This window comes from Haematobia irritans, chromosome 1 (genome assembly GCF_050003625.1).
Source record: "Haematobia irritans isolate KBUSLIRL chromosome 1, ASM5000362v1, whole genome shotgun sequence".
In the NCBI taxonomy this organism is placed as follows: Eukaryota; Metazoa; Arthropoda; class Insecta; order Diptera; family Muscidae; genus Haematobia; species Haematobia irritans.
The window spans coordinates 98,242,126-98,265,544 of NC_134397.1; the positions used below are offsets into that span (position 1 = coordinate 98,242,126).

Consider the following 23,419-nt stretch of genomic DNA (forward strand, 5'->3'; position numbering starts at 1 on the left):
TTCAGCGATGAGGCTCATTTCTGGTTGAATGGCTACGTAAATAAGCAAAATTGCCGCATTTGGAGTGAAGAGCAACCAGAAGCCGTTCAAGAACTGCCCATGCATCCCGAAAAATGCACTGTTTGGTGTGGTTTGTACGCTGGTGGAATCATTGGACCGTATTTTTTCAAAGATGCTGTTGGACGCAACGTTACGGTGAATGGCGATCGCTATCGTTCGATGCTAACAAACTTTTTGTTGCCAAAAATGGAAGAACTGAACTTGGTTGACATGTGGTTTCAACAAGATGGCGCTACATGCCACACAGCTCGCGATTCTATGGCCATTTTGAGGGAAAACTTCGGAGAACAATTCATCTCAAGAAATGGACCGGTAAGTTGGCCACCAAGATCATGCGATTTGACGCCTTAAGACTATTTTTTGTGGGGCTACGTCAAGTCTAAAGTCTACAGAAATAAGCCAGCAACTATTCCAGCTTTGGAAGACAACATTTCCGAAGAAATTCGGGCTATTCCGGCCGAAATGCTCGAAAAAGTTGCCCAAAATTGGACTTTCCGAATGGACCACCTAAGACGCAGCCGCGGTCAACATTTAAATGAAATTATCTTCAAAAAGTAAATGTCATGGACCAATCTAACGTTTCAAATAAAGAACCGATGAGATTTTGCAAATTTTATGCGTTTTTTTTTTTTAAAAGTTATCAAGCTCTTAACAAATCACCCTTTATAATAAAAAACAAATAAAATATATAAAATATTTGTTATTTTAAATTAGTGAGAAAAATGTTGGTTTTTTGAAAATTGGTTTATAGAAAAGAAAACACCAGCAGTATAACAACCCCTGCATTCGACTTCATTTTGGAATCTTCAATTATCAGGTAATATTCAGTGACGCTAACCTTTTGTGAAAAAATTGGTTTAAAATTTTTTGTTTAAATTTGTAGGAATTGAAATTGTAAAAGGTGGACAAAATTGCTAGGCAGCAACTTTTTCAAAGTGAAAGGTACTAGAAGAAGAAAAAAATGTGTTTTAATATTTCAAGGCCAGTCGATGCTGTTGATTCTAAATAAATATATTTAAAATATTAATAAAACATGTATTTTATTGAAGAAAAAATTGCTTATATAAATACATAAAATTGTATTTAAAAACGAAGGTAAGCAGTTCTAAATTTGAAGTAAAAGCTTTACCACAAATATGTAAGATTTGTCCAAATGAATGAAAAAAGTTCAATAAAATCGTTCCATATATGAATTCAATTCAGTTAAATTTTTTCATTCTGTAGTATAGTGGTACATAAATATAGGAAAATGTTAACTAATATATGGAATGCATTCTACCTAATGGCTACGAAAATCACATCGTTCAAACCAATAAAAATGTCTTTGGCGCTATACGAAGTTCACCCTTCTTCACAATGAGTTCATTTTAACTTAAAGAAGGAGTCACTTTTTTCTGGGTGTAAGTTTCCAAAAAGCTAATGAAAAAAATAATAATATGCATAAAAACCCAAACCCTAGACAGTCATTATTCGTCAAAATGGTGACACGTAATTTCATTTTCGAATTAAAATTCATTTTAGTCTATTGGGAAATGGTAAATTTAAGTTATACTAATTCGACCGTTTTATGAATTTTTGTTTTATACTAACTAAAACCAAATTGAAGAAGAAAATAGATTCAAGTTTGGTTCACTTTTTCACTCACGATGAAAATTATAGTGTCTTGAAATGAGCCGTAGTCAAAATGACTAAGGATGACGTTAATGTGCAAAAAATAAGGATGACTGCCCAGGGTTAAAAGAAAGTTAAAGAATCCTTACCAATTCACTATTAAGTTACAAGCAAAGGAGTACTAAAAACTTTTCCAAATTTTTAAGGGGTTATTCTGAGATTCAATATTTGTTTTTTACATTAAAAATATTACGTTGGTTTCCAAAAAAATTTGATTAAAAAAATACTAAAATAAGGTATTAAAAACCTGTAATTTTGATGATAAAAAGGTCATAAAAACGTAAATATTCTAGTTGAAAGAAAGCCAAATTTTAAAAGAAAACTTACCAATTCTCTATTTTTTAAATTTGTTCGAATCCATCTGGATTTGCTCTGAAATTAAATATTGCTTTTACAACAAAGAAAAACATTAAACTGGTTTCCAAAACAAATTGATTAACAAGTAATAGTATACATAAAAAAATATTCTTTTTAAAAGAAAGCCATATTAAAAAAATACTTACCATATTAAAAAAATACTTTTGCTGCAAGTAGAGGATGCTGATGAGGAATGTGGTAATTCCGAAACAGCTGTACATCCAACCATCTTGCAGTCTATAGGGCTTTGCCCAAATAAATTTGACAAGCATACTTTTCCTCTGTTGGTTAAGCTACACTTGTAGTTTAGTCAATGCATGGCTTTAAGCTGAGATCAAAAAACAAAAAAACAACAATAACGATTGAAGAGAAGCCAACAATAACAAACAAAACGAATGAAGATAGAGGAAGCACGCTCAAAAACAAACCCAGCCAAATACATACAAATCGATGATTTGAGTTTGGCAAAGGAAAAGAGATATGCTGGCAAATTTGTTTAGGCAGTAGCCGACTATCAAACCCTTTTTCGGGAGGTTCAAGTGTAGTTCACGTTGGGTTGAGTGAATTACCCGAATTTATTCTGATAATTGGTTGATAGTTTTGCTGCAAGTAGAGGATGCTGATGAGGAATGTGGTAATTCCGAAACAGCTGTACATCCAACCATCTTGCAGTCTATAGGGCTTTGCCCAAATAAATTTGACAAGCATACTTTTCCTCTGTTGGTTAAGCTACACTTGTAGTTTAGTCAATGCATGGCTTTAAGCTGAGATCAAAAAACAAAAAAACAACAATACCAATTTATGACAAAACCTATACGCTGAGATTGAATATTATTTTTTTACATTGAATAATAAAAATTTCAATACACTTTCAATTTCAACCTGCTTAAAAGATGCAACAGCCCACGCCAACTGTACAACTGAAGCATGCCAAACAAAATCAAGCAAAGCCAAAACATTCCTACAACAACAAAATCACATGTTCCTTTATTGAAAACATCACCCCATCCAGCCAAATAAACCATCCGCGAATAACAAACACACACACAAACCACTAAATGAACAAAATAAAAACAACAACAATATTTGCAAATTATTTTGGCAAAAGAAATATACATCTTTTGCTATAAAATATCCACAAACAAAACTCAAACATGTTGGCAGAGGCAGAATAAAAAAATAAACAAATACATCTGTTGCATTCGTACAGATAAATATCGTAGTTGCCACATCGTCCGCTTATACAGCGGTTGGTTGTCTTACCAACTAGTTAATTAAAAGTAACCCAGTAAGAATAGCGGGAAACATCCCAGTAAGAACAGTGCGAAGCAACCCAACAAGATATAATAAAAAATGAGTAACCCTCAAGATACACCAAGAAATATCTTATCAGAATTCAGGATGAATCGTATAAAAGAATTGGAAGCAGCTAATACAGCTCTAATACGAAGAGTTAATGAACTTGAAGTTTATGCACATAATCTACTTCAAGAAGTCAATCACTTGAGAGATGAAAATAGTTCTCTTAGACAAGTAATTAATACAAATTCAGAAGGAATAATGGAAACACATTCTCAGATAAGTGCAGAGGAGGACACTGCAGTCGACCAAACGGTACAGGCCGAATACTTCACCGATGAAGAAGAACTCAATCGGGAAACAGATTGGATAGTCAAAAGACACAAAAAAAACTAAAAAAATCAAGGATCCAAATTGCCTACAGAACCATCAACATCTAAAGAAGCAGAGATTGCGCAATCAAAATAAAGAGAAAAATAATCAATGAAATCAACCACCACCAATAATAGTTCAATTTGATAGAAACTATAACGAGGGATTCAAAATTTTAAATGTATTTAACAAGACAAAATATAAGTCGAAAGAGCCGCACGATATGTTTGTTCTGTCTTTTGATCATTCAGAAGATATAAATACAATTTATACAATTGATGTTATTTTGAACACTAAAATTACAATTGAAGCCTTGAAACTTCCGAAACTTATTCCGCAGTGCGGAAAGTGTCAAAGCTACAACCACACCAAAAACTATTGTTCGAAAGAGCCTAGATGCGTACGTTGCGCAGGGAAACATGAATCAAAAAACTGTGATAAGCCGTCAGATTCAAATCCGAAATGCGTCAACTGTGGGGAAGAGCACCCAGCCAGCTACCGAGGTTGTATAGTAGCGAAGGAATTGCAAAAGATTAGAGAGATACAAAATAAAAAATTCTCAAACAATAATGAAACTCGAAGTAACAAAAATAACTTAGTAGCACCTCCTACTATAAACAAAATATTAATTAACAAAAGCAATGCGGTGCAAAAAAACGACCTTCAAATACGACCCTTTTTTCACATGTTGTACAACAACAACCACAAAGTAACGATAAACTGAATCAAAATATTTTAACCCAAATATTAATAAAACTTGAAAATATTGAATCTCAAAACAAAATGTTTGAGAATCGTCTAATCTCACTAGAGGAAAACTTCAGTTCACTATTTGAATGATGTCTGAAATACGAATAATGCAATGGAATGCCAATGGCCTAATCAAACACCAAGTTGATCTTTTATATGTCCTAGAGTCTAGGAACATTTATATCTGTCTCATAAGTGAAACACATTTCACAAACGAATCCTATATATCGTTTCCAAAATATAAAGTATACCATACCATCCATCCAAGCAATGAAGCTAGAGGTGGCAGTGCGATTATTATTAAAAACCAAATTATTCACTGGGAAGAAGAAAGAATCAAACAGAACAGTTCCAGGCTACCACGATTACCGTCATTCAAAACAACGAATATCTTACTATCACATCTCTGTACAGCCCACCTAAGCATAACATCAAGCAAAGTGATTACGTTAGACTCTTTGAACACCACAAACACAAGTTCATTATTGGGGGTGATTTCAATGCGAAGCATATTAAGTGGGGATCACGACTAATAACTACAAAAGGTAGAGAATTACTAAAAGCAATCAATCAATACGGATGTAAGGCGATTTCAAGTGGCTCTCCAACATATTGGCCGACGGACACGACCAAACGTCCAGATATCATTGATTTCTTTATCTTAAACAAAATTTCATTAAGCTTAATAAAATTGGAGGAGGGATTTGACCTAAATTCAGATCAGATCACTCTCCAATATATCTAACATATAACTCTAAACTCACAATTAAAGAAGAAAAACCAAGACTAATTAGTAAAGAAACTGATTGGGAATTGTTCAAAATATTGGTTAAAAATAGTGTTAACTCTTTTACGCCAATAGAAACCCAGGATGATCTGGAGGATGAAATTCACAATCTCACTAAAACCATACAAAATGCTGGATGGAATAGTTCACCAACGTATAAAAAACCAAGATCAAGTCAAACATACCTATTGTATATTACACATCTTGTAAAGCAAAAACGGAAGCAACGCAAAAAATGGCAGACTAGCCGATCACCCAATGATAAAACCCTGTTAAATAATATAACTCAAAAAGTTAGAACAGAAATAAAAAAAAATTAAGAACGTAAAGTTCAAAAAATTTATTTCCCATCTAAGTTATGACAGTAAGACTGATTATTCACTATGGAAGGCCACGAAAACATTAAATCGACCAACAAAACTCAATCAACCGTTGAGTGTAGTACCGAATACATGGGCAAAATCAGATAAAGAAAAAGCGGAGGAATTTGCCAAAAACCTGGCTACAATCTTCTCAAAACAAACTACAACAAGCTTTGAACACGCCAATTATACCCACCAAGAACCAATACCGAAGATAACAATAAAAGAAATACTTCTTGAAATAAAGGATCTACCAAATAATAAATCTCCTGGCTTTGATTTAATCAATGGTGAAATCTTAAAACAGCTTCCCATAAAAGCAGTAGCCAAAATAACAAAAATATTTAACGCTATTATACGACTAAAATATGTACCAACAATTTGGAAAGTAGCCGAAGTTATAATGATTCCAAAACCCGGCAAAGACCTGAACGAAACCAGTTCATATAGACCGATATCGTTATTACCATTAATTGGTAAATTGTTCGAAAAAGTTATAAGTAAGCGACTAAACACATTTATAGAGCGAATGAATATAATACCATGTCATCAATTTGGCTTCCGCAAAGGACATTCCACAATAGAACAAATACATCGAATTACAAGCGATATTGAAGAAGCTTTTGAAAGACATGAGGTATGTTCGGCTGTGTTCTTAGACATATCTCAGGCATTTGACGGAGTAGTGCATTCATCGTTGAAACATAAACTAAAGTCAATTCTTCCAGAAAGTTATTGCAAATTACTAGAGCCATACCTAGACGATCGATATTATCGTGTGAAACAGGGAAATGAATATTCTGAAATCTATCCAATACACTCGGGAGTTCCACAGGGTAGTATACTGGGTCCTCTCCTGTACCTGTTATATACCTATGATCTACCTCATTGTGAAGACTGTACCATAGGTACATTTGCTGACGACACAGTCATACTTACAAGAGATAATTCAAATGAAAGATCCACTGAAAAATTACAAAACGCTCTAGCAGTAATTGACACATGGACAGAAAAATGGGGACTAGATTTGAATAGCACCAAATCAGTGCATATGAATTTTACAAACAGAAAAATAAATCACAATCCTATATATATTAGAGGCAAACAAGTACCTGTAGCAACCTCTGCAAAATATTTTGGGATGCCACTAGATGCAAGACTTAATTGGAAAGACCACGTAGCAAACAAAAAGAAAACTCTGGAAATAAAATATCGAGAGTTAAATTGGTTGATTGGCAGAAAATCAACCTTATCTGTACAAAACAAACTTATGATATATAATCAAGTCTTAAAGCCTATATGGACATATGGTATCCAATTATGGGGATGCGCAAGTGACAGTACCATCGAAAGCATACAAGTACTTCAAAATAATATACTCAGGAATGCTCCCTGGTTTATACGAAACAGTGACCTCCATAGAGACCTGAAGATTAGTACAGTAAAGGAAGAAATTCAGCAAATAGCAGTAAAATATGAACCGAAGCTGCAAAATCATACAAACCCAGAGATTCCAAAATTGCTTGAGGCAGATGTCACAAGAAGACTTAATCGCTACAAACCTTTTGATTTGAGGAGGCTCTTTACACAGCAAAATGTGTTGTAACACAATAGTTGTTTAATATTTATCATTATGTTGAAAAAAACTACTAGTTAGTCTTCATATAATGGACTAGTCGTAGTGTTATATTTAAGCAATAATGTAATGCTTGAAAAAAAAAATAAAAAAATTCGAACAACAATTATTAACAATAGGAATTGTCAGTAAGAAATTGCTATCCGCTTTCAAGTTCATTTTTCGTAAATAAAAAATATTTTCTCATACAAAAAAAAATTTTATAGTAAATTGCACTTATTATTTAGAAAGTACTTTACATTTCACAAGTAGTTTTATAGCATGACAAACGAATTTTTAACTACTAAACGATTGCTACTTAGAATTTGTAAAATTTCCTTTCCAGTAATTCATTTTCGTTGAAGATACGAAAAATGAACTAACATTCTGGAAAATTCTTGTAATAAATTATTGTAAAAATCAGAGCATTGCATCGGTCATATATTTTTGTGTTCGAGAACATCTCGAAGCCCAACAAGTAAGGTAGAGATTTGTAGTCGTTCCCGTTTGGACCGATGTTTGTAAGTTCGAATACAACCATAACTCGTTCTCGTTTGTGTTGTATGAAACGGTCAATCAAACAACTTCAGTCTTCGGGATCAAACACAACGAGTCAAATTGTTTTCGAAAACATAGTGAAGGAATCGAGGATTTCGAATCTTTTTTTGCCCTCACATAGTAACAATAACAACAACTTTTATATGTATTGTACGTTTGTTTAGTTGTAAGTTGATGGAAAGGCGTTTGTGTATGAAGTAAAAAAAAATAACATAAAGTGGACAAAACCTTCTGCATTTCTATGTAAAAAGGTATTAACAGCAAAACAAAATATTGCTCTAGTTTTTAGGAGAAACATTTGGGATGATATTTTTAAGCATTATAGTAAGTAATCGTTAAAAATGCAATTCATTTTTTCGTATAAAAAATAAGGGGCATTCGTATTTAAAGGAAATAAAACATTTTGTCTTTTTCTATTGAAATAAAATTTTGACAAAATTTTTTATAGAAATAAAATGTTGATAAAATTTTCCAGAGAAATAAAATTTTGACCAAATTTTCTATAGAAATAAAATGTTAACAATTTTCTATAGAAATAAAATTTTTACAAAATTTTTTATAGATTTACTCGTTTGCGAATAAGTTCATTGTTCTTTACTTCTAAAAAAATTTCCCTGAAAACGAACATCGGAGATGTTTCGAAATATTGGATAATATTAAATAAAAATACAATTCCAAAAAAACAACAACATCTGTTTTTATTCATATGACCTAAAGCCGAATTAAACAAATATAATGTTGACAAAATTTTCTATAAAAATAAAATTTTGACAAAATTTTCTGTAGAAATAACATTTTGACAAAATTTTCTATAGAAATACAATTTTGATAGAATTGTCTATAGAAATAGAATTTTGATAAAAATTTTTATAGATGTTAACAACATTTTCTATAGAAATAAAATTTTGACAAAATTTTCTATAGACATAAAATTATGACAACATTTTTTATAGGAATAAAATTTTGATAAAATTTTCTATAGAAATAAAAATGTGATAAAAATTTTTATAGAAATAAAATTTTCACAAAGTTTTTTATAGAAATAAAATTTTCATAAAATTTTCTATAGAAATACAATGTTGATAAAATTTTCTATACAAATAAAATTTTGATAAAATATGGCCCACTTCCAATACCATCCAACCTACATCAATGACAACTACTTATGCCAAGTTTCAAATCGATAGCTTGTTTCGTTCGGAAGTTAGCGTGATTTCAAAGACGGACGGACATGCTTAGATCGACTCAGAATTTCACCACAACCCAGAATATATATACTTTATGGGGTCTTAGAGCAATATTTCGATGTATTACAAATGGAATGACAAAGTTAATATACGCCCTTCCTATGGTGGATGGTATAAAAAACAGACAAAAAATACAAAAATAAATTTACTTTTGCTATTTACATATAAAAACATAACAAATTTAAACATTTACCTTGTTAGAATTACTCATTTTATCGTCAATAAGCTTAACTATTAATTACACACTTATATCTAAAGAAACACAAACTGTATGACTTCTTTTCTCATTAAGCATGATTCCATTTTTTGTCATAACATACTCGAGAACTTTGCAAATTCCCGAAACTCCCGCTAAATGTTCGAGTATTCTCGATTATCCCGTTTCACCAAATGCAATCGAATGTTTGCTTGCGACCGAGAATGGAAACAAATGCACAACTTCAATGATGTGACGTCACAACAACATTCACTCGATACTGAATTATTGGGTGTGATTCAAACCATGTCTCATTTAAGAAAGTACAAAAAAGGTATTTTTTGAGCGGAAAGGTACTTTTTACTAAATTTCAACAAAAATTTCACTGGAAAATTATTGTCAAGAGACTAAACTTTAAAGAAAATAAAACTTTGAAAAAATTTTCTATATAAATAAAATTTTGCAAAAATTTTCTATAGAAATAAAATTTTGCAAAAAAAATCTGTAGAAAAAAAATGTTGAAAAATTTTTTCTATAGAAATAAAATTTGTACAAAATTTTCAATTGAAATAAATTTTTGACAAAATTTTCTATAAAAATAAAATTTTGCAAAAATTCTATATAGAAATAAAATTTTGACAACATTTTCTACCGAAATAAAAAATCGATAATATAGAATCACATTCTTTTTTCGACTAAAACATTCTTGAAGTTCAATAAAATCCGGTTTTTGACTATGTCTTTTACAAAATCGAGATTTTCTTCCCACATGAACATGTTTGTTTTGCCATATTTGTAAAAGACTAGTAGCAAATAAGGTTGGTAAAGACTTTCTCAAAATATTAAAATATTTTGTCAAAGCTATTGTACCATAAATCTGATATCGACTCAAAAATGTCTACACAAAAGGTACTAAATCATTCGCGGGGGTACTACGGTACTGACCGGGGTGAAAAAGTATTGAAAAAAGTATTATAGTACTGCATTTTCCATCCCTGATTCATACATTTACATTCATTCGAACCGATTCGATCAAGCCAGTGTTCTCATTTTATTCATTCGATCATCGAAGATTATTCAGTCTTCTCGAACCGTTTCATGAGTGAAGTTGTGTGCGCTATGAATGAATGTTCTCATGCAATGCTCTAGTAAAAATCTTCTTAAATTTACGATACACTTTTTTTGTGTACTTCCCGATCACAATTTGGGGATCCAAACTACTTTTTTGGAAGCTCTTTATTTGCTGGGAGTGTAAATATATATATGAGCTAAATCTAAATCTGAACCGATTTCAACTAAATTTAGCATACTTGGCGGCGCTATAAGATGTACTCCTTGAGCAAAATTGGAAGTAAATCAATGAGAAATTCTAGTTTGTGGAACTATATTAGTGCGTATCTGGCGAAAGATATATGGACACGATATATCGGACACGAGAATTCTCGTGTCTCACGAAAATTCTGGCACAACAATTCGCATTATTCAAATTCTCGTGATTCACGACAAACCTTCAATCAACCATGAGTACACAGAAAAAAATTTCACGAACATTTTTCTAATTAAAATCTTAATTCAGTTTTAAAAAATATTAAATTAAAAATTTAATTGATTCAAAAAACTTTTAATTGAAACCAAAATCAATTAATTAATTTTTTAATTGATACTATAATTTCTGCGATTGAAAATATTTCAATTAAAAAATTAATTGGGAGCAGCTACCCCACCCGCCGTATTCATCAGACTTGGCTCCTTACGACTACCATTTGTTTATATCGATGGGACACGTCTGATTGGTTTGCTTTAAAAGACGAATAGATCTAACATATTGGCGTGGTATTCACAAATTCCTACAATGGTGGTCAAAATGTTTAGGAAACAATACTTTGAATAAAATGTTTTTACTTTCCCTTTAATAATTAGTATTTTATACCGTATATCCGTTACCTACTGTAATGTGTATGTATATAAAAACAAAAGGCGAAAGTTCGATACGTGAAGACCAGCATGTTCTGGATAGACCTCAATCAGAGTGGGAAAACTGCATCAATAATTGATTCAAACGCATGTAAAAATATATAGATCTTAGTGGGGAATATTTTGAAAAACAATAAAGCGATGTACCATGATAAATATTTGTTTTTGTTTTCTAATATCGAAATATAAAAAACAACCCTCCTGTAATTGAGGGTGGAAGGGAAGTTTCCAAAAAAGATGTTGTGTAATCCAAACCTAATGATATGTCACCCAATGTGGTGTACAAAGTTCATTGGTACGAGTATATGTAGAAGAATCATCAAAAATCTATTAAACATTCATTTAAAAAATCTTATATCGGACATTTGCACACATTACGCTCAAAATCCAAAATTTTCGAGATTTGAAGTACCTTTTTACAAGGCAATGACCATTGTTTTTGGAAGTGTAATGTGAATGGAGTATTAAACATAAAAAAATAATTGAAACCAACAAAATTTAAATGCCTTACATAAAAAAAAAACTGCTAATTGGATCATTCATTTTCAACGACTTATTTCTTTTAATCCAAACAAAGGGTAAACTTTTCTCTGTGTATGGCAAGGAATAATTTTATAACAATATGTATTTGTTGTCAAAAAAAGTTTCTTGACTTTCTTTATGGTTTCGAGATAAACAAATTTGTATGTTGAACTAGAGCTCTTAGCTTAGTGAACGTACCTGTATAAATAATGCTTGCTGGAGGAATGCAAAAGCAGCGTACCTACTAAATTTCCAAAGTACTCTCACAAGAGACTTTTGTCTGGCTTTGTTCTGGGTACGGCAATGTCTGTCTACCTTTTTCACATTTTGTTGTGGAAGATTTTCTATGCTCCACTCTATCAGGTTTGCGGGGGATACCAAGTGGTGTACTATACTTCAAAATGCTGACGAGTAAGTTTGTTGTTATACACGTACTTCCTTACTTCATTGAACAGCCACTTGGTCATTGGCTGTTAATATCCATTCATACACATATAAAAAGTTATGTGAATGTTTATAGGTGTGTGGAATGAAATTTTAAATGAGGCATATATAAATTAGTCGAACCTATTCTGACTGTTATTGTTTCTATGAAACATCAATCACAGTATTTGCATATATGTAAACAACAACATACACGATCACTTTTCTAAGAACGTACAAATAAAAAGTTTTGTATACATGCGAATATTCCCGTTATGCACTTTTATTTACTTGAGAACTCTATCATCAAAAATTTTCAATATGTGATCACTATTGCACTACTAGGTTGAAATATTATCGAATATTGCTAAATAGGGACAAAATTGAATTTATTCTACTTTCGATTACAATGACATACAAGGACTTATTCACATTGTTGCAAATAAATAAAACGGTAGGAATCACATTCCAATTTGTATTTAGTTAGTTTGGTATAACAATTTAACTCGTTATAACTGGTAGTTGTTGGCTTTATACACAAAAACGTATGTATGTGGGCAGACACTGAGTTATTACAAAGCGATCGCCCTTCCTTATTTTCAACTACACGAAGTGGGCTTGTTTAGGTTCTCTTGCTGTATTTGTCGTCTGGCCATAAGAGTTTAAGCATTATTCCTTTCTTTTGCGAAACGACCTCGCCTAATCTGTGGTTAAACCACACTTATACTCATACATATTGTAACAAATATTCGTAGGTATGTGTGTGTTTTTATTGACAGTTAACGATTTAACAATGCTTCCCGCATAAACATCCGAAACTCACACCGGTCCCGTAGAAAGGTCGTAGTAATACTGACAACCAATCGTGCATAAAGAAGTAGTGTGTGCCAATTTATTGAAAACACCGAAAATGAGAGAACCTAAGTCTCTTTTTTCAAATTAACCCGAACTAACAGACTTAAAGATTTGCTGAGAGTGAGAGCGCGTCTTAAATGAAAACAATGAAGTACTGGATGTATGTATGTTTATGACATGTAATACAATAACAGGTTTTCGTGGTATAAGCAGTGACTCCGAGGAGAGGTTTGAAACTAGCGTCCGATGTTAGAGCGCTTGCATCACTCTATCAAACGTTTGTTTTTCTTGTAACTCGTTTACATTCGAGACTAAAACGGCTGGTTGGTTTATAGCCATGCATGTACACTTTTGTACGTATGATTGCAGATACTCTGGATACAGACTAGCCCAATGTTCTTCTAGCATCTACATCAAAAACGAAACAAAGTCAACGTCCTCTCACTGAATTTAAAGAATTTGCAAGACATCTTTCAAATGCCCAAACATTTTGCAGGCTATGTTGAGGATACCAAAGATCAAGAGGGTCGTGAAAATACGAATACAACATAAATATGTGTGTGTTAATGAAACGAGACATGGCTCGATGGTATTTCTCGATTGTATTACCTTAAAAAAAAAACGTAAAATAAAATTTGATGAGAAATATTGTAAAGTACATATTCACTTCCATTGGGATCCTTTCATCTAAATTTGTTAAATTTCTTGCCATAATCAAACTTATGAAATTTAGAGAGAATATTATTTTCCGCCCAATATCTTATTTTTGTTTATGTGAAGAAAATTAAAGGATGCTTATTAACCCAAATTGTGCTGTGATAATTTTTTCGAATTTTGACATGTCAATGGAATGTTTATCAGCGATCAACACGAGAATATTTACAGCCTATTTCTGATATCCGAACGAAAGCAATTGCGAACGAACGGTAATCACTCACTTTCGTCTAGATTTGGGTTTCTCTAACTTCCTTTACTTCGTTCGCAAGGCTTACGTTACTGTCAAATGCTAGCATTACCAGATCACAATTTTTTCAATTTCCTGAACAAGGCCCATACATTTTAAAAATTATTTTCCATAAAATTCAATCTGGCATCGCCGTTTATTTGGCAAACTTTTTTAACAAATTAGCCCGTGTAGAGATATAAGGATTTGTATATCCATATTTCTGCATTAATTACAGTTCAGTTATCCTTTTAATGAGTATTTCATTCGAAATGTACGTGTTTGTTCGTGTTAGACTTTCTCTTAAACGGTCCCTATGGCGGTTATAAAGAAAAAATAGATCGATATAAATCACTTTTATCACATATTTGCATTTTAAAGCTTTAATAATTTTATCAATTATTAAGTTTTTTCTTATTTATGAAAGCCTTTTTCCACAAAACGAAAGGTCTTTACCAAGTTAGTGGTTTTGACATTTCAGTTCGACAAAATGCAAATGAATCGAGTTAGAGAAACCCAATTTTAGAGGTTACGTTACGTCTTCGTTCGCATTGACTTTCGTTTCGATTTTCGTTTAGATTCCCCTTAGAGAAACCAAAATCAGCTGATTTTCGTTTTGTATGCGAACGAACAGCAGAATTCGTATATCAGAAATAGGCTGTTAGTGACGGTCTAATGTGTGTGACCATATCGTCACTCTAGTACAGCCGGGTTAATTTTAAAAATGTTGCATTTGTAATAAACACTTTGGAAAACTTTTTACCATTTTATTATATTTATTTTAAAAAATGTTCTCGAAAAATAACAAACAAATCCTTGGTATAGAATTACAACACCCTCAAAAAATCGCTTCTCTAAGATATGTTCCAAACATATTTTGCAGGAAGCACATATATTATTGGATATTGCCCACACATTATTATATATATCATATATTATATCATTTTGAGCCCAAAAATATTATATGCTTGGAAGAATTTTCTCCCAAAGAAGATTATTCCCTCACATATTTCTCACTTCCACGAGAGTTTTTAGTTCATCTTTTCTGTAATACAAACAATGTTGACGAAATTATTCAATTTTATAAATACAGTAAGGGAAGAAAGTAAGTAAAATAATTATTAGACGATATCTTCTAACAGATTTTTCATCAATATCTTGGATTTCTTATCTATTTAGTTTATTTTTGCGATGGCAAAATCAAAGGGGACTCTTTTTAAAAAGATTTAAAAGAAGGAACCCCATATCGAGAGATCGCTAAAAAATATAACATATCAGTTGGATTTACAAATAAAATATAAAATCAGAATAATTTGGAAATTGTTGGTAATCCAGTAGGTCGCCCAAAAAAATTCTCACCGGCTGATAGACGCGAAGATAAGTGTTGACGTCACGCAAATATTAAATGAGGAACATAACTTAAACGTGAGTACCAAAACTGTTCGTAGAAGCTTGAAAGCCAGTGGATTAGTAGCCAGGCAAAGCACAAAAAACGCCTTTGACCGACAAAAACCGAAATAAACGCCTGGACTATGAAAAAAAAAAATACGAAAACTTCACAATAGACGATTGGGTTCGGGTAACTTGGTCAGATGAGACAAAAATCAATCGAATTGGCTCTGATGGACGGCAGTGGACATGGGTGGATAAAAACGTTGGAATTAAAGAGCGAAATATTTGCCAAACATTAAAATTTGGAGTTGGCTCATTATTGACTTGGGGCTGTTTTCGTGGAAACCAACTTGGAGTACTTCACCGAATAAGAAAATGTGTGCTGCGGACTAGGTTAGGTTAAGGTTAGGTTAAAGTGGCAGCCCGATTAAGATTCAGGCTCACTTAGACTATTCAGTCCATTGTGATACCACATTAACTAAAAGTACCTATTACATATGGGCACTTCCAGTTTTAACCGCTGAACCTTCTTGATTATTTTTCTTTGTTGAACCAACCAGATTGTTCCAAAAACATTAGCAGACTGCTTAAGTTAACGTTTTCCAGATCCGCCAGTAATCTGAAGCTATATGCTCCTAAAAGTTGCTTGCGCTTTACACAAAATGCAAGACACTCACACAAGAGGTGTTTAATTGATTCTTTTTCCTCCGCATCATGACAGCTCATACAATAGTCATTATACTTCGCGCCAATAGTTTTTGCAAAATCGCCTATCAGGCAGCGACCAGTTATAGCAGATATCAGGAGTGATATCTGACGTCTCGAGAACATTAGCATATCTAGTGTGCGGTTTAAGTTGAAATGGGGCCATATTTGCTTGGTGTCGTTACAACCCTTGCAATTCTCCCATCGAACATTTGCCATCATAACAGCCTTCTCACGCAGCATGAGCTTGCAGGTAGCTAGGGGCATACCAACAAATTCCAGTTCCCCTGGAATATGTAAGGTAGTCCCTAGCCTTGCCAACTCATCCGCAGTTCCCCGGTATGTTCCTATGACCAGGCACCCATATTAGGTGAATATTGTACTGCTCAGCCATCTCGTTGAGAGATTTGCGGCAGTCTATGGCCGTTTTTGAGTTAAGGAACACAGAGTGCAAGAATTTTATTGCAGGTTGACTGTCTGAGTATATATTAATGCCAATATTTGTTGGAACATTACTTCTCAGCCAATTCACCACCTCTCTTATTGCCAATATTTCAGCCTGAAAAACACTACAGTGATTAGGTAATCTTTCGCTATTCGAATTTCCAGATCTTTAGAATATACTCCGAACCCCACTTGTCCATTCAATTTGGAGCCATCAGTATAGAAATCTATATATCTTTTATTCCCCGGGGTCTGTGTACACCACGCCTCACTGTTGGGAATTAGAGTTTCAAACTTTTTGTCGAAAAGTGGTTTTCCCAGGGTGTAATCCACTACGTTAGGCACATCTGGCATTACTTTGAGGACCGAACTATGACCGTACATTTTTTCCGACCACAGCGATAGCTCGCGCAACCGCACAGCCGTTGTTGCAGCTGACTGTTTGGCCAAAATGTTTAAAGGCAATAGATGTAGCATGACATTAAGGGAGTCTGTTCCTGTCTTACTAAATGCGCCTGAGATACATAAGCTCGCCATACGCTGAACTTTATCTAAACAAGTCGGTTTCTGAAGTGCCGGCCACCAGACTACAACACCATATAGCATTATAGGTCAAACCACTGCCGTGTATAGCCAATGCACAATTTTTTTGGTCTTAGTCCCCACTTTTTCCCTATTGCCTTTTTGCACGAGTACAAAGCTACCGTGGCTTTTCTCGCCCTCTCTTCAATATTAAGCCTAAAATTCAGCTTCCTGTCCAAAATAACGCCAAGGTATTTTGCACACTCACAAAAGGGAATTTCAGTACCCCCTAAGGAAATGGGCCTAACCGTGGGAGTTTTGCGATCTTTGCAGTACATGACTATTTCTGTCTTTGCTGGATTTACACCAAGACCATTATCTTTCGCCCATTTCTCAGTCATCCGGAGAGCTCTCTGTATAATATCTCTGATTGTGTATTGGAATTTTCCCCTGACTGCTAGCGCCACATCATCTGCGTATGCCACCCCTTTTATCCTTTCTTTTTCTAGAGAAACCAGAAGGTTGTTTATAGCAACATTCCAAAGAAGAGGTGATAGAACTCCTCCTTGGGGAGTGCCTCTGTTCACATACCTTTGTATGTTTGCTTGCCCTAGTGTGGCTGAAATACGTCTCTTCATTAGAAGTTCGTCTAACAGCCTAAGTATACCTGGATCAACATTCAGAGTTGTCAGTCCATTTAATATCGAGCTCGGATGGACTTTATTGAACGCCCCTTCGATGTCTAGAAACGCCACGATTGTGTATTCTTTGACAGATAGTGAGCTTTCAATAAAGCTGACCAGTTCATGCAATGCGGTCTCAGTAGACCTGCCCTTCGAGTATGCATGCTGTCGTTTCGAGAACAAACTTGAATCGATGCTAGTTCTAAGATAAATATTTATCATCCTCTCCAGAGTCTTAAGTAGGAATGAGGATAAGCTGATTGGTCGGAAATCCTTCGCCCTCGAGTGAGAGGCTTTTCCCGCTTTAGGTATGAAGACGACTTTTGTTTCTCTCCACTTTCCTGGGATATATGATAAGTTGATACATCCTTTATATATCACCGACAACCAGGGGATAATTTTGTCAGTTACAGCTTGTAACTCCGCCGGAGTAATTCCATCAGGTCCGAGGGATTTGAATGGTCCAAAGCTATTTAGCGCCCATCTTATTCTAGTTTCCGATACAATTTCCTCGACAGGAAACGACCGCTGAGCAACTGTGGCACCGCCAGTACATTGTTCAACCGTCTGATTTCCAGGAAAATGTGTGTCCAATAGTACCTCCAGCGTCTCCTCACTGGACGTTGTCCAATTGCCCTACGATGTTTTAATGAAACCTGGAGCGGAGTTGGTGGATGCTAGAACCTTCCGTAGTCTGGAAGCCTCGGACGTATTCTCAATACTGCTGCAGTAATCATTCCAAGAGTTATGCTGAGATTTTCTCCGTTCTCGCTTATATCCTCTCAGATTCTTCTTGTAAGCGTCCCAGTCCTCAGGGGCTCTGGTGGACTTTGCCTTGTTAAAGAGCTTCCTGCAGGATTTCCTCATATTACTTAATTCCGTAGACCACCAGGGTGGTCGATGTTTCCCCCTTGGCTTTCCTCTAGGGCATGCAGCTTTCAGTGAGATGTTGAAGGCCTTAGTAATCCGCTCCACTGCGTGTTCGATATCTTGCACATTTCTCATATTTGTCTCTGTTATTTCCGGTATCATCATATTGAACGATTCCCTATACCTATTCCAGTCAGCTTTCCTAACATTTGGCGGAAATATGGTCTTGGTGATATGAACATCAAATTTGAAACTGATGTAGCGATGATCTGAGAAGCTGTGTTCACTTAAAACCTGCCACTCAGATATCATTTCATTCAGTTCTTGCGAGGCCAAGGTGATGTCCAAAACCTCTTGCCTGTTTTTAGTGACAAAGGTTGGGGCATCTCCCTTGTTGCAAACTACCAGATTAGTACGCAAAATAAACTCTATTAGCGACTCTCCCCTTGCATTAGTATCACTACTTCCCCATATACTATGATGTGCATTCGCATCGCATCCCATAATGAGTTTCGTCTTTGTTTTCAGTGACTCCTCCACTAAGGTCTTAACGGCATATGGAGGCATCTCCCTGTCATGTCCCATGTAGACCGAAGATACCCAATATTTGCATTTGGCTATTTCTAAACTGGCAACGACAGTGTCTGTATTGCACATTGAAGGAAGCAGAAACAAGTTGAGCTCGTTTTTAGCAATTATACAGGCTCGATTTACATCATTACCAGGATACTGCAATAGTTTGAACCCCGGAGTACTTAATTCACATATTTTGTTTTTATAAACATATGGTTCTTGAATAAGAACTATATCTATGTCCCCTTTCATCAGGAGAACTTTTGAGGCAGCACATGCAGCCTTACAATGATGAAGATTTATCTGGAGGATCCGTAGGACCATCGAGATTTTCAACAACCGTCACATCAGCCGCTTCAATCGAGTCATCAAGAATGTTCTCTTCAGAGATCTCGGTGACTCTCGCAATAACCATAGGTTCAACTTTGGTGAGTTTTGAAGCAATAGAAACCTCCTCTCGCATACGGTGTCTATCCATGTCTTCAACTTTGGTATCTCCCTCGACTTCGCAAGAGGATCCGCTTACTTCTGATTCAGAAAGAGGATTGTCCATTTCTGAATCCTTTAGCTGATCGTTTTTATATACCTTCATTTGGATATAATGAAAGCCATAACATACACGGCCCTGGGACTTTGCTAGATGTGGCAAAGACTGAGTGTTCAATATAAACACTGCATGCCGTCTTGGTCCATCCAAACGGCCAACCTTCCAATCAGCTGTTGGAAGATCTGGATTGCATCGTTTCAGTCTATTTAAAATAGATTCAGGGTCAGAAGGGTTTGCAGGTATCCACGCATGTGCTCTAGGTCTAGCCGGTATGTCTTCCTTCTCGACTAACTCTAGCGCAGCTCCTTCCCAAACTTCACCAATTAGTATCAGAGCAGCTTTAAAACATTCTATAGACCTCTGGTCCTCAAATGCGACTAGCTTAAATCGTCCTTGATACCAACCAGCCTCTTGGTGTTGAGGATCTGGGCCGGGAAACTGTTCCAGCACCTGTGAGTAGACGACAGACAGAGCATTCTCAATTTCCCCCCATTTTGGCTTTGGAACCATACCATCCAATGCTCCTTTATTAATGATAGCCATCACAAGGCTGTCTTTAGCAACTGAGGCAAACGATCTTTGATCGCTTTTGGAGGATGGCAGCTCATCCGGCGATCGTTCCCTTTTTCCAGTCTCAAGAATTCATTGAGCCCATTTTAAGGAATCGCTTTGTTTAGCCGACAGCGTGCTTAGGTCGACTGATCCTAACTTCTTTAAGATAAACAAAGCATTTCTGCGTTCCTTGAATCTGTTTCGTGAGGGATTACCTCCTTTTGATGTCGTTACCTTAGAAAAAGTTCGACTTGTCATAGTGTCGCCACTATGCGGACTATATCACCATTCTTGAAGACTCATATCTTCCAAGTCTGGACATAATTAGCTTGGAACCAGGACAAAACGACACCTTTATGCAGGATAACGATCCTAAGTATACTGCGAAAAAGACTAAAAAGTGGTTCGAAGAAAATGGTATCAAGCTTTTAGATTGGCCTCCCCAATCGTTCGATTTAAACCCAATCGAACATCTTTGGTCTATTTTAAAAAGAAAAATGTTTGCTAAAAAGCATCCGCCTAAGACTGTTGATGAACTTTGGAATCGTTCTATTGAAGCGTGGGTAAATATTGATCCAGAAGTGCTAAATAAACTCGTAAAAAGTATGAAAAAAAGAATAAAAGCAGTTAAGAAACCACGCGGAAGTCAAACAAAATACTGATAGAAATCAAATACGACTTTTCCGCTAGGGGTCATAAGTTTCTGTATTTTGGCATTCAGTAAGAGGAATGTATTTAAAATAATTTATAAAGTTTACATTAAAATGAATAAAATTAAAATTATTGTTTTCTTAAAAACTTGTATTTAATGAACAATTTTGTCCCTTACTGTATTTTAAATTTTACCATTCGTCTGGAAGGAGAATCGAACCGAGGGCCATTCAGTTTGTAAGCCAATACACTATCCACTGGGCTACGTAGCTGTTATTGTCATCAATAGACAATTATCGTTATAATTTATATTTATACAACATAGTTTGTGGCGCCCACGAGCCGATGCAAACAAAACGTTATTTAACAGAAACATATATTTGTGGGCCACGTGGAGCAATGGTTAGCATGTCCGCCTTGCATACAAAGGGTCGTGGGTTCAATCCCTGCTCCGACCGAACACCAACATTTTTTTACATTTATTTTCACATATATTCCAAAAATTCCGAAAAGATGTTCGACATTACATATTACTATATTAAATTTTTACAATGAAAGTTCGAAATGTGGGTTATTAAAGATTTACAGTTGTGCTTAATATAAACGAAATGAAACGAGCTTTTGGCAAAAATATTATTTTTTTATTGCAAAAGTAACAATTTTGTAAAAAAAATGGTATAAAAGTTTGAAATTTTCGAAGAAATTCAAAAACTTTTACAAAAGAAGAACGTAAAGTCGAGTATAAACATAAATAATTTTACAATATACATATAAATTTATTTAGGAGTTAACTATTTTTTACTAGCATTTAACACCATTTTAAATGTATTTAAAATTTATCGTATTTAGAAATACAAATAAATATAAATTTTTATTAACAAATAATTTTGTTCTTAATTTCATTTCTACCTTTAAGACCGGTATTAAGTTGGCATTATCGCTCTAAATGGACATGTTTTCACGTTTACTTTTCTTTAAAAATTCATTTTTACGAAAATAAACTTTTTCAATTGTTGCTTTGGACTATTCCCCACCGAATTATAATACAATTTGCCAAAAAAATCCTGCTTCTTGAGATTCGAGTTTTGCCGCTAAAATGAAAAATAATTTTAGAGGCAAAACTCGAACTTAATGCCTGCTTTTATTTTTGGAAGTGTCCGTCAACTCCTCTTGGATTACCTATTACAAAAAAGGAACAACACTGTTTTTATACATTTTACTGTTTAATTTTTCCTTTTTTCATTTTTTTTTTTCTTTTTTTTTTCATTAGTATAGTGCCCTTTCGTTATTTTTTATGAAGATCCCTTGTAAGTTTTATATATTTTCACTTTTTTTTAATTTCCTGAATCTTTTGATTTACTCGTCGTACGTTCCGATTTATTTTGACGTACCCAGAATAAAAAAATTGTGTCCATAATGCCAAAATGATAAACAAAACACATGTCCACACATAAAATGCTGCTCTTAAGGCAAAAGCACATGCTGTTTTTTCAAATGTCTATTATCTTGGTTCCGAATGTATATTCTCTTTATTCCGAATACTCATTTTAATACTCAAATTAACCCTTTCACTACCGATGTCCACATAGAAGGACATTCGAAAAAGACACCAAATTCTATTTTCCCATTTAGTTTCGATTTATTTTAAAGTAGAGGCTTTAATTTAAATAATTTATAATTATTTTTCATGTTGGTGAGCACTAAAATACATTTTTATAAACTTCTTTATCAATGAACGAAAAATATGAAAATTTGAGACAATTTTTCTACTGTATGTTTCTAGTAAATGGACATTTATACAAAAACTTTTTCAAGTTCTTTTAGGTATTTTTTTCTCACACTTTGAAAGATATTATAAGCCAAATAACTCTTATTTTTTTAAGGCCAGTTGGTCACAATTCAAGAATCAAGTTTTCAGAACAAGCTCATATAGCTTTTGAAGTAATTGAGGTAGGATCTCAAAATGACTATTTTTGTTTTACATGCTGTTAGTACTAGTAAAAACAGAAGAAAAATTAAAGTTTTTAACGTTAGGTTTATTTCGGTAGTGAAAGGGTTAAATAATATTTAGACTTAAGCATATAAAATTTTTTGCGAAGCCTTATTAACATGACATGGGTATAGCCAAAACAAATGAACTCATACAAACAAAAAATTGTTTTCACATTTCATCACACAATCAATTGATCCAATTAATTTGTAATTGAAATGTCTCCAATCACGAAAATGTTAATATTAATTATAGTTTTAATTGAGCATACAAAAAAAAAAAATACTTGATTGTAATAATTGATTTCATTAGCAAATTTCAATTAAATTTTTAATTGATGTTGATTGCAAAAATCAATTAATTTTTTAATTAATAGCGAAACTATTTTTAATAGCTATACTATATTTCAATAACTTTATATAACTATTTTAATCCTTGTTAATTTGATCCAAAAATTCATAGTTTCAAAAAAAAAAAACTAAGAATTAAAAAAAAATAT

The 23,419-nt window shown here is 33.9% G+C and overlaps 1 protein-coding gene across 6 annotated transcripts in view; it reads right to left on the reverse strand.

The window, feature by feature from the left end:
- The window catches only part of Cad86C (Cadherin 86C), a 411,455-nt gene that overhangs the window by 305,722 nt on the left and 82,314 nt on the right, over positions 1-23,419 (reverse strand). For 3 of the 6 annotated variants that reach the window (XM_075291230.1, XM_075291233.1, XM_075291228.1), the window contains exon 1: positions 11,969-13,040. The exons of 1 other annotated variant lie outside the window; for it this stretch is intronic. The gene's annotated coding sequence lies outside the window, so the exon portion shown is untranslated. Of the gene's footprint in view, positions 1-11,968; positions 13,045-23,419 lie in introns of those variants that run through there. 2 more of the 6 variants (XM_075291229.1, XR_012718060.1) reach the window with 2 other exon arrangements.